The sequence below is a fragment of the Emys orbicularis genome, chromosome 12, assembly GCF_028017835.1.
Source record: "Emys orbicularis isolate rEmyOrb1 chromosome 12, rEmyOrb1.hap1, whole genome shotgun sequence".
NCBI classification, from domain to species: Eukaryota; Metazoa; Chordata; order Testudines; family Emydidae; genus Emys; species Emys orbicularis.
Genome location: NC_088694.1, coordinates 55,009,413 through 55,018,509, shown reverse-complemented (window position 1 = coordinate 55,018,509; position 9,097 = coordinate 55,009,413).

Genomic DNA, 9,097 nt, shown 5'->3' with positions numbered 1-9,097 from the left:
TATGATGATGTGGAAGTTAGAATTCAGGTTAAGGATAAAAGTTCAGCGTTAATATCAGGGTTAGGGGATAGGTTTAGCATTAGCATTTTGAGTTAGGGTTTAAGATTAGGGTTTAGCACTAAAGGTTGCTCACAATTTTAAAAGGAAACCAGGAAATGCAGGACCACAGTGGATCAGGCTCCATCTAGTCCAATATTGTTTCTCCAACAGTAGACAGTAGGAGATGCTTCAAAGGAAAGTACAAGAAACCCTGCTCTGGGTGGATATAGGTCAGCTATTGCAAAAGCAAAGACACACATTTTAAAGGCACTACATCCAAAGAAAAAATCTGTTTTTGCTTTTCTGTGTGTTGGGAAAAGAAACGGATACAGCTGTGGATATAGAGAGGGACAGATCTGCAGGATTATTAACCACCCTAATTATTAAAAGGATCATGCATTTGCCTCTCTCCTTCGTGGTTGTGATAAGCCTTGGTTTAAGTAAGTGTAGCTTCATTTGGCCAATTGATATATTCTATCATTTGCCATTTTATAAACTGTATTTTTGTACAGTGATGAAGACATTCTGTTCTACATAGCTTTTGGTCTCGAGATGTGGAATCGTATATTAGAAAAGGTGTAAAGTTAGGGTCAAAAATATAGATACAGAAAATTGAAAAGTATGTTTCTTCCTCATGTTTAATAGCTCTCCATTTATCCTAAGTTTGAAGGCTTTTTACTTCTGATCTAAATAGATGTCAAAAAAAACAAAAACGAGGGGACAAAGTTTTCATTATCATAAGTAAATTTGGGAATCGAACGAGCAATGTCCTCAATAAAGTTCAGTTGAGAGGTATATGTTAACTATAATATATTAGAGATATGTTACGCTGTTCCTATTCTACAAAGGAGACTAAGGGAATTTTTGCCAAGCTGGCTTCCGAGTGCCTAACTCTGTTAAGATGCTAAGAAAGTCCCATCCACAAATCAACATTTTTTTCCCATTCACAGAACAGACCTATGGAAATTCGGTGACACGAACTGAAGGCAGAATTACTATCCCTGAAGGAAAACGGGTGCTTCTGAATTGCACCTATAAAACGTCTGGGTCTCCGGTGCAATTCTGGTACGTGCGGTATCCACACGAAGCCCCTCGCTTCTTGCTGGCAGCGTATGAAGCAACAGACGAGGAGGAGAGAAAGCGCAGGAGAGTTTTTTCTGCTAAACACGAGAGAAATCCAGTATCCTTCCATTTAAATAAAAACTCCAGCGAAGTGAGCGACGCTGCTGTCTATTTCTGTGCCTTTAGGATCCTTTTCAAATCCTAAACCTAACCCTCTTTTACATTTAAGCTGCAAATGGAAATTCTGTCACACAGAGCAAAGGTAGGAGGGCGGTATGGGAAGGGGAATCGATGCTTCCGAGTTGTACCTATCAGTCAACTGGCTACCCAACTCTATTCCGGTACGTGCGGTATGGGAACCGGGCACCCAGGCTATTTCTGAGAGATGGTTCCGCTGACCCGGAGGAAGGCAATAGGAAAGACTTTTTTGCAGATCACAAGGTCCGAACCTCTCATCTAAGCAAGTTTTCCGCCCAACTGAGCGATTCTGGTGTCTATTACTGCGCCATGAGCCCCACAGACAGAGGCGTAGCGAGTGCCCTCCGTACCCTCCGACCAGAGGGGCCCCTGCAAGGAAGGGGGCCCCTAAAAGTGGCAAAATAAATACCGCATTCCAGTTACTGCATTGTAAGGGGCCCCGCCCGGACATATGTTCAGAGGGGGCCACCGTGGAGGGGGCCACGTTCTTTGTTGCTACGGCCCTGCCCACAGAGAGTGAGATGCGCGCACTGGCAGCACAAAAGGCTCTTCACAAAGTTTGTCATCCCACTGCTCTTTAGAAAAACAGGCGATCCCTGGCTGGATCAGCCAGGTTCAGAACAGTCTCCTCTTACTGAATGTGGGCAAACAATGACACGGAGGAATGCACAAACACCTCTAAAGCAGGATAATCTGACTCCATGTAAAATTTCTCCCTTACTCATACTGGCTAAAAATTGATATATACCTGAAAGATTTTTAGTCAACCCAGATGTCTAGAAACCTTGTTAATGTAATTATGGAGATTCTCATTACCCTCAGACAATGGGAGGCAATACAGTAGAACCTCAGAGTAAGGAATACCAGAGCTAAGAACTGACCAGTCAACCACACACCTCATTTGGAACCGGGTGTATACAATCAGGCAACAGCAAAGACGGGGGGAAAGGCAAATACAGCACATTTTTGTATTAAACTTAAACTCCTAAAAAAATAAAATAAATGTAAAGCAGCATTTTTCTTCTGCATAACAAAGTTCCAAAGTTGTATTAAGTCAATGTTCAATTATAAACTTTCGAAAGAACAATCATAAAGTTTTGTTCAGAGTAACCAACATTTCGAGTTATGAACAACCTCCATTTCAGAGGTTGTTCATAACTCTGAGCTTCTACTCTGTAGCCTGGACAGGGCACTGATCTGGGACTCAGGAGACTGCAGGTTGAATTCCTGGCTGAACCATTTCCCTGTTGGGTAACATTGCACAAGTCACATCACTGCCTTCTGTCTCAGTTTCCCGCTCTGTAAAATAAGCATAAAAATCACAGGCTGCCTTTGTAAAGCACTTTGAAATCTAAACATGAAAACATTATATAAGAGCTAAGCATCACCATCAGCACCATCGAGATGGGAATATAAAAATTAGAACAGAACAGAGGAAATACAACTAGAACAAAGTAGAAAACAATAATCCTTTTTTAAATACTGCTAAAGACTTGACACCAATTACTTCTTGTAGCAATGAATTCCACAGGCTAACTGATGGCCATGTTCAGGCATTTCCATGAGCTAAAATAAGTACGTTTGGCAGAATTAGATTTTTATATAAAAAAATAAATTAAATTTGACAATGAAAAAATGCTTAAAATGAACAGTGATATCATGACTAAGTTTTGACTCAGTTTATTTTTGACTATTTTAACTCAGTTTATTTTTAAGCATGTATTTTCATTCTGTCAGATTTAATTTTGACAGTTGTGAAAAATTATGGATTTAAAACGTTTTTAATGATTTAAATTTTCACAGTTGCAGGAGATTCTGGCAGAGTCAGACAAATGGGTTATCAATCAATAAATAATGAGAACTGAGGAGGAGATTCAAAAAGTTAATTTTTATAACCATTAAAAACACAAAAATTGTGATCACATGCCAAAATATGCAATATAAATATCCTTAAATCAAACTCTAATAATTTCTCAAGAACATACTATCTATCTCTTTCTTAACGATTCCCAACATTCTGTTCGGTTTTTTGACTGCACATTGAGTGGATGGGTTTCAGAGAACTATCCACAATGACGCCAAGATCTCTTTCTTGAGTGAAAAGCAACAGAGGGTCCTGTGGCACCTTTAAGACTAACAGAAGTATTTGGAGCATTTGGAGTATTTGGAGAAACAGGAATGGCAATATACAAAAACCTGTAGGAGAACACTTCAACCTCCCTGGACACACAATAGCAGATGTAAAGGTAGCCATCTTACAGCAAAAAAAACTTCAGGACCAGACTCCAAAGAGAAACTGCTGAGCTCCAGTTCATTTGCAAATTTGACACCATCAGATCAGGATTAAACAAAGACTGTGAATGGCTATCCAACTACAGAAGCAGTTTCTCCTCCCTTGGTGTTCACACCTCAACTGCTAGCAGAGCACCTCACCCTCCCTGACTGAACTAACCTCGTTATCTCCATACTGATTTATACCTGCCTCTGGAGATTTCCATTACTTGCATCTGAAGAAGTGAGGTTCTTACCCACGAAAGCTTATGCTCCCAATACTTCTGTTAGTCTTAAAGGTGCCACAGGACCCTCTGTTGCTTTTTACAGATTCAGACTAACACGGCTACCCCTCTGATACTTTCTTGAGTGGTAACAGCTAATATATGTATAAAATACATGTATGTATGGGTTCAGATTAATATTAAAATCAGATTTTTATTATCTTTGCGCTGTCCTAAGCTATACAGAACACTTCTCCTTTCCTCTGGGATGTCTGTGCTGGGTCCGTACCCATGTAATCCCAGCACCGCACAAACATTACTGCATTTGTCCCACAGACTCCACTGTCTGTGGTGCTGGGAACTGTCTTACTACCCCCATTTTATTATAAATGGGGAAAGGGGAAACGGAGGTACTGAGTGAGGTTTCTAGAAGGTATGTCTGGCGAGTTCACAAAGGAACTTGGGTGTGGTAAAGAAGAACATGCTTTTAGGTGCCTACAAAATCATTAGTATTTACAGCACCGGACTTGGGTGCCCAGGCTCCCTATACAATGAGCTGGGAGAGACAGACACCTCCGAATGGGATCTGCTAAAGCCAGCAGGCTAGGCGGCTCCTCCAGCCAAGGGCAGATGCCAAGGTGAGTGGCCTGTGATAGGCACCTAGATCTGGGCTGTGGGGAAATGCCTGTCTCTGAGATTGTCACTGGCAAACCCTCTCTTGCCATTAAGCTGGGGGGTGGGGGATGGGAGGAAGGTGGAGATCCTTTGTAACTTTTAACCCCATACCTAGGGTACTCACTGGGCTATGGGATATTCTGATGGGGCGGGGGGCGGCGCAGGGGACCTCAGTGTTTTCTATTGAAGCTGTTCCACTGTGGATAAATAATTTGAAAAAGTCTATTGGAGCAGTTTTCTTTCAGTGTTTATTCACAGGGGAACAGCTCTTTCAGGCCAAGTTGAGGGACCCCCCCACTCTCACAATATCCCATAGCCCAGCAGTTGGGATACTCATCTACAAGGTGGCAGATCCCTGTCTACCACTCCGCCCACTCCCCATCGAGTGGACGGGGTGGTAGACTTGAACCACTGGTCTCCTGCATCCTTGGCGAGTACCCTAAAGACTGGGCTAAATGTAAAGAGGGAGGGGCTCCTCCTCTCTCCCAGCTTGTGTGTAAACTGCCTATGGGGGGCGATCCGATAGGCGAGGTCTGGGCACACTTACTGGGATGCTCTTAGCAGTTGAGTTAGGTGCAGGGTCACCCCATCTTCCTCCAGCTTGGGAATCACTCGGGTTTAGGCCTCCATTTTTCTGTCATGGCAGTATGCATCCTCAGAGGCAAACACAAAAAACACAAAAACAAAACTTTTACTGGAAAAAAATTAGGCACTAAGTGATTTTAGGCCACTACAGGGCTAGGGGGCAGCTGACGGGGGTTTGTGAATCCCAGAAAGGCCTGATTCTGGGATTTAGGCACCTAGCTGCCACTCCAGGTGCCTGAATCCCTTTGTGAATCTATCCCTTTGCTGTCTTAAGATGGAGATAGGCGCCTAGAGGGGTTCAATAAGAGTTAAGCATCTAGGAGAATTTAAAATAGCAGTAAGCCTCTATATTGCCTCATTAGGCACCTTAATACCTATAATAATCAGAGTCTAAATCACTTGCCCAAAAAGTCACCCAGGAAATTTTTCAGAGTAGCAGCCGTGTTAGTCTGTATCAGCAAAAAGAAGGAGCAGTACGTGTGGCACCTTAGAGACTACATTTGTTAGTCTCTAAGGTGCCACAAGTACTCCTCATTCTTTTTCCAGGAAATGTGTGGCAGACCATGGAATTAAAGCCGGGTTACTTAGTATCTTTTAAGGGTAATTTTCAAAAACTCTTAAACCTTCCGTAATTCAGACATAAAACAATAGCCTCACTTTCAAAAATCCTCTGGAGAGAGACCCCCAGATAAAATATCCTATGAGAGACAGCAGATTTTCGCAAATGCCCAAATAAATCTGTTAGTCTTTTAAGTGCCACCGGACTCCTTGATGTTCTTGTTTTATTTGAGGGGTAGCCGTGTTAGTCTGGATCTGTGAAAAGCGACAAGGAGTCCTGTGGCACCTTATAGACTAACAGACGTTTTGGAGCATAAGCTTTCGTGGGTGAATACCCACTTCATCGGATGTACTGACGAAGAGACCCACGAAAGCTTATGCTCCAAAACGTCTGTTAGTCTATAAGGTGCCACAGGACTCTTTCTCGCTTGTTTTATTTGACATTCACTAGAGGCGCTCCACACCTTCATATCCATATTTTAATTTACATTACGGTGTGTGTGTGTGTGAGAGAGAGAGAGAGAGAGAGAGAAAGTAACTTGGAATCAGAAGCTGAATGAGTTTTCCTCATTGTGTAGCGTCACAAGGTGAGAGGGAGGAGACAAAGGTCACGGAGGAAGCAGGTTTCACCTTTAGAACATGAATGATCATTTTTAAAAACATAGGGGGAGGAGGAGGAGGAGATATTCTATAACTAGCTGAAGATCGTAGTAACAACACAAGGATAACCTGAAGCTGCAAAATGCTCTTGTACGTCGCTGTACAGCTCTGGCTTCTGGTTCCGCAGTCAGGTGAGACTAAAACCTTTCATTTGAAATAAAAGCATTTACAAAGACAAAAATAAAGGTCTCTGAACAAAGAAATCGTAGGAGGAATTTTGTTTTCCTTTGCACAAAGACAGCCAGGTTAGCATCACAAGCTAAGTCATCAGTGTGCTGGGAATAGAAAGATGTTTTTAAGGTGTGACTCAGACCTACACATATACAAGCTGAACTTTTCACAGGAGCACAAGGAGTGAAGGATCCAAGTACCACGGAGTTTAAAAGTTCCAGCCACACACAGATCGATGTTTAAAGCTTTTCTTCCCCCCACAGGTCTTGCAGAAAGTGACTCCGTGGACCAGTCTCCTCCAGAAGTGAGAGTCTCAGAGGGACAAAGTGTAACTTTACACTGTAACTTCACCACCGCTCACCCAAACCCGTATCTGTTTTGGTACCGGCAGTATCCGAACCAGCCTCCCCAGCATATACTGACTAAAACGAAGTTGGATGCTCCGGATCAGACGCTTGTCCAGGGAAAATTCTCAGCATCTTTGTACATGGGTAATTACACGGTTCCCTTCAAGACTGAGGCTGTTTCTCACCAGGAGAGCGCTGTGTATTACTGTGCTCTGAGACCCACAGTGGGGGAGAAGTGCATCTCCGCTCGTACAAAAAGTTGCTTAGGGAAACATGATAGAATCATAAACACGGGGCTGGAAGGGACATCGAAAGGCATCTACTCCAGCCCCCTGTGATGAGGCAGGACCAAATGTACATGGATTATCCTGGACAGATGTTTGTCTAATCTGTTCTTTAAAAGAAACTGTTTCCCCCCTGATATTCTATTAATCTTCTCTAAAAGAAAATTTAGTTCCTGCACTTGGCCCTACTGTATATTCCTCTGTTTTTTATTATTAATGAAGATTCTTTGGATTAAAATACATTTCTTATTGAAAAGACTGTAAGTCATAAATGGAAAATGTTAGAACAAGGGTTACTAATTTAGTTTAACTTTTCATAATATTTTGTCACTACTATAATTTCAGATGAATGAAAGCTATATTCAGGAGCCATCCCCCAGAGTTATGACATATATCAGGCAACACGTTTATCAAAACAAGTCTGGCACTTCTAGGGAAGAAGAGAACTCTATCTATAAACGTGTAACCGATAGGCTAAAACAGGGGTCGGCAACCTTTGACACGCAGCTCGTCTGCAGGTTCGGCGGATCGCAGCTCCCACTGGCCGCGGTTCGTTGCTCCAGGCCAATGGGAGCTGCGGGAAGCGGCGGCCAGCACATCCCTCGGCCTGCACCGCTTCCCGCAGCCCCCATTGGCTTGGAGCAGCGAACCGCGGCCAGTGGGAGCGGCGATCGACCGAACCTGCCCACGCGAAAGGTAAACAAACCGGGCCACCAGGGTGATTACCGTGACAAGCCCGGTGCCAAAGGTTGCCGATCCCTGTGCTAAAACGTGTTTACATCACCAACAAGATGCGTGGCCGTGCATTCACTCCCCCTCCCCCCATGAAATCCAATACAGCTGAGCCCAGTTTAATCCAAGCCAACTCTACTCAAATCAAGCCAACCTGGCTAAACCCTATATCCCGCTGAACCATCCCAACACAATCCAAGCAAGCCAAACCCAAAGCAGTGCAACCGAACTCAATTCAATGAAATTCAATCCCAAATCCAGCTCGGGTGATTACAGCCCAAACCAACCGAATCCAAACCCATGGAAACTCAGTTCAACTCAATCCATTCCAACGCCCCCCCTCCCCGAAAAAACAAACAAACTCAAAGAAACCCAACCCAGTCGAATTCAACGCAACGCAATCCAAACAAAAGCACAGACAAAAGCCCCAAACAAATGAAAATGGAACATTTTCTCAGCAAGACTGAAGCCCTTTGAAATATTTTAATGAACAGCAAAATGTTGCACTATTATTTCCCTCTGCCACCCACCTCTCTGCCTAATCTCAGTTGAAAACAGACCCCACTGTTTTAACAGCCCTAAAAGTTTACAGCTCACAGGTAGGTGTCCGGTTCTCAGTAAAGAACTCTCAGAACGGGAATTCCTTTCCCAGTCTGATCCCGCAAAGCTCAATACTCGGATATTCAGGGAATCCTTCGAAGTCTGTGTGCATTACCCCCGACTTTCCCTGAATGAGCTCCATGCGCGACTCGGGTATAACTTATCCTCCAGGGGGTCTTTTGCGAAGTATTCAACTTGAATATTTAAATGTGATATTTGCAGATATTAAATATACATAATGATATATTTCTAAAATAATTTCGCTTCAGTGAAATTTTGAAATATCCGATATTTCAGAAACACTGAAGCCAAATTCTTTTAGAAAAAAAAAAAAAAAAACACCGTGGGACTCCACACTCATTGTGCACCGGCGAACAAGAATCCTTGAGAAACTGGTTGTAGGGAGGTGGGGTCCTAGATTTCTCCGTCATATAATTTACTCTATGTACCACAAATCACTGTGTTTCCTACTTAATGTAAACACCTGCAAAGAGAGTCGCACTTATCAGCAAATCAAGACACGTTAAAGAAGGTCTGAGAAAGCCGTTCACAAACGGAACCAACCTCTCCTCGTTTCCTGTGGGTTAGGGAGGGATCTCACTTCCACATACGCCCTTAGTAGGCCAGTGGCTGAAGAAATGCGGCGAGATTAACACATTCAGGCAGGACGCTGTCTCTTCAAGGCTGAAGG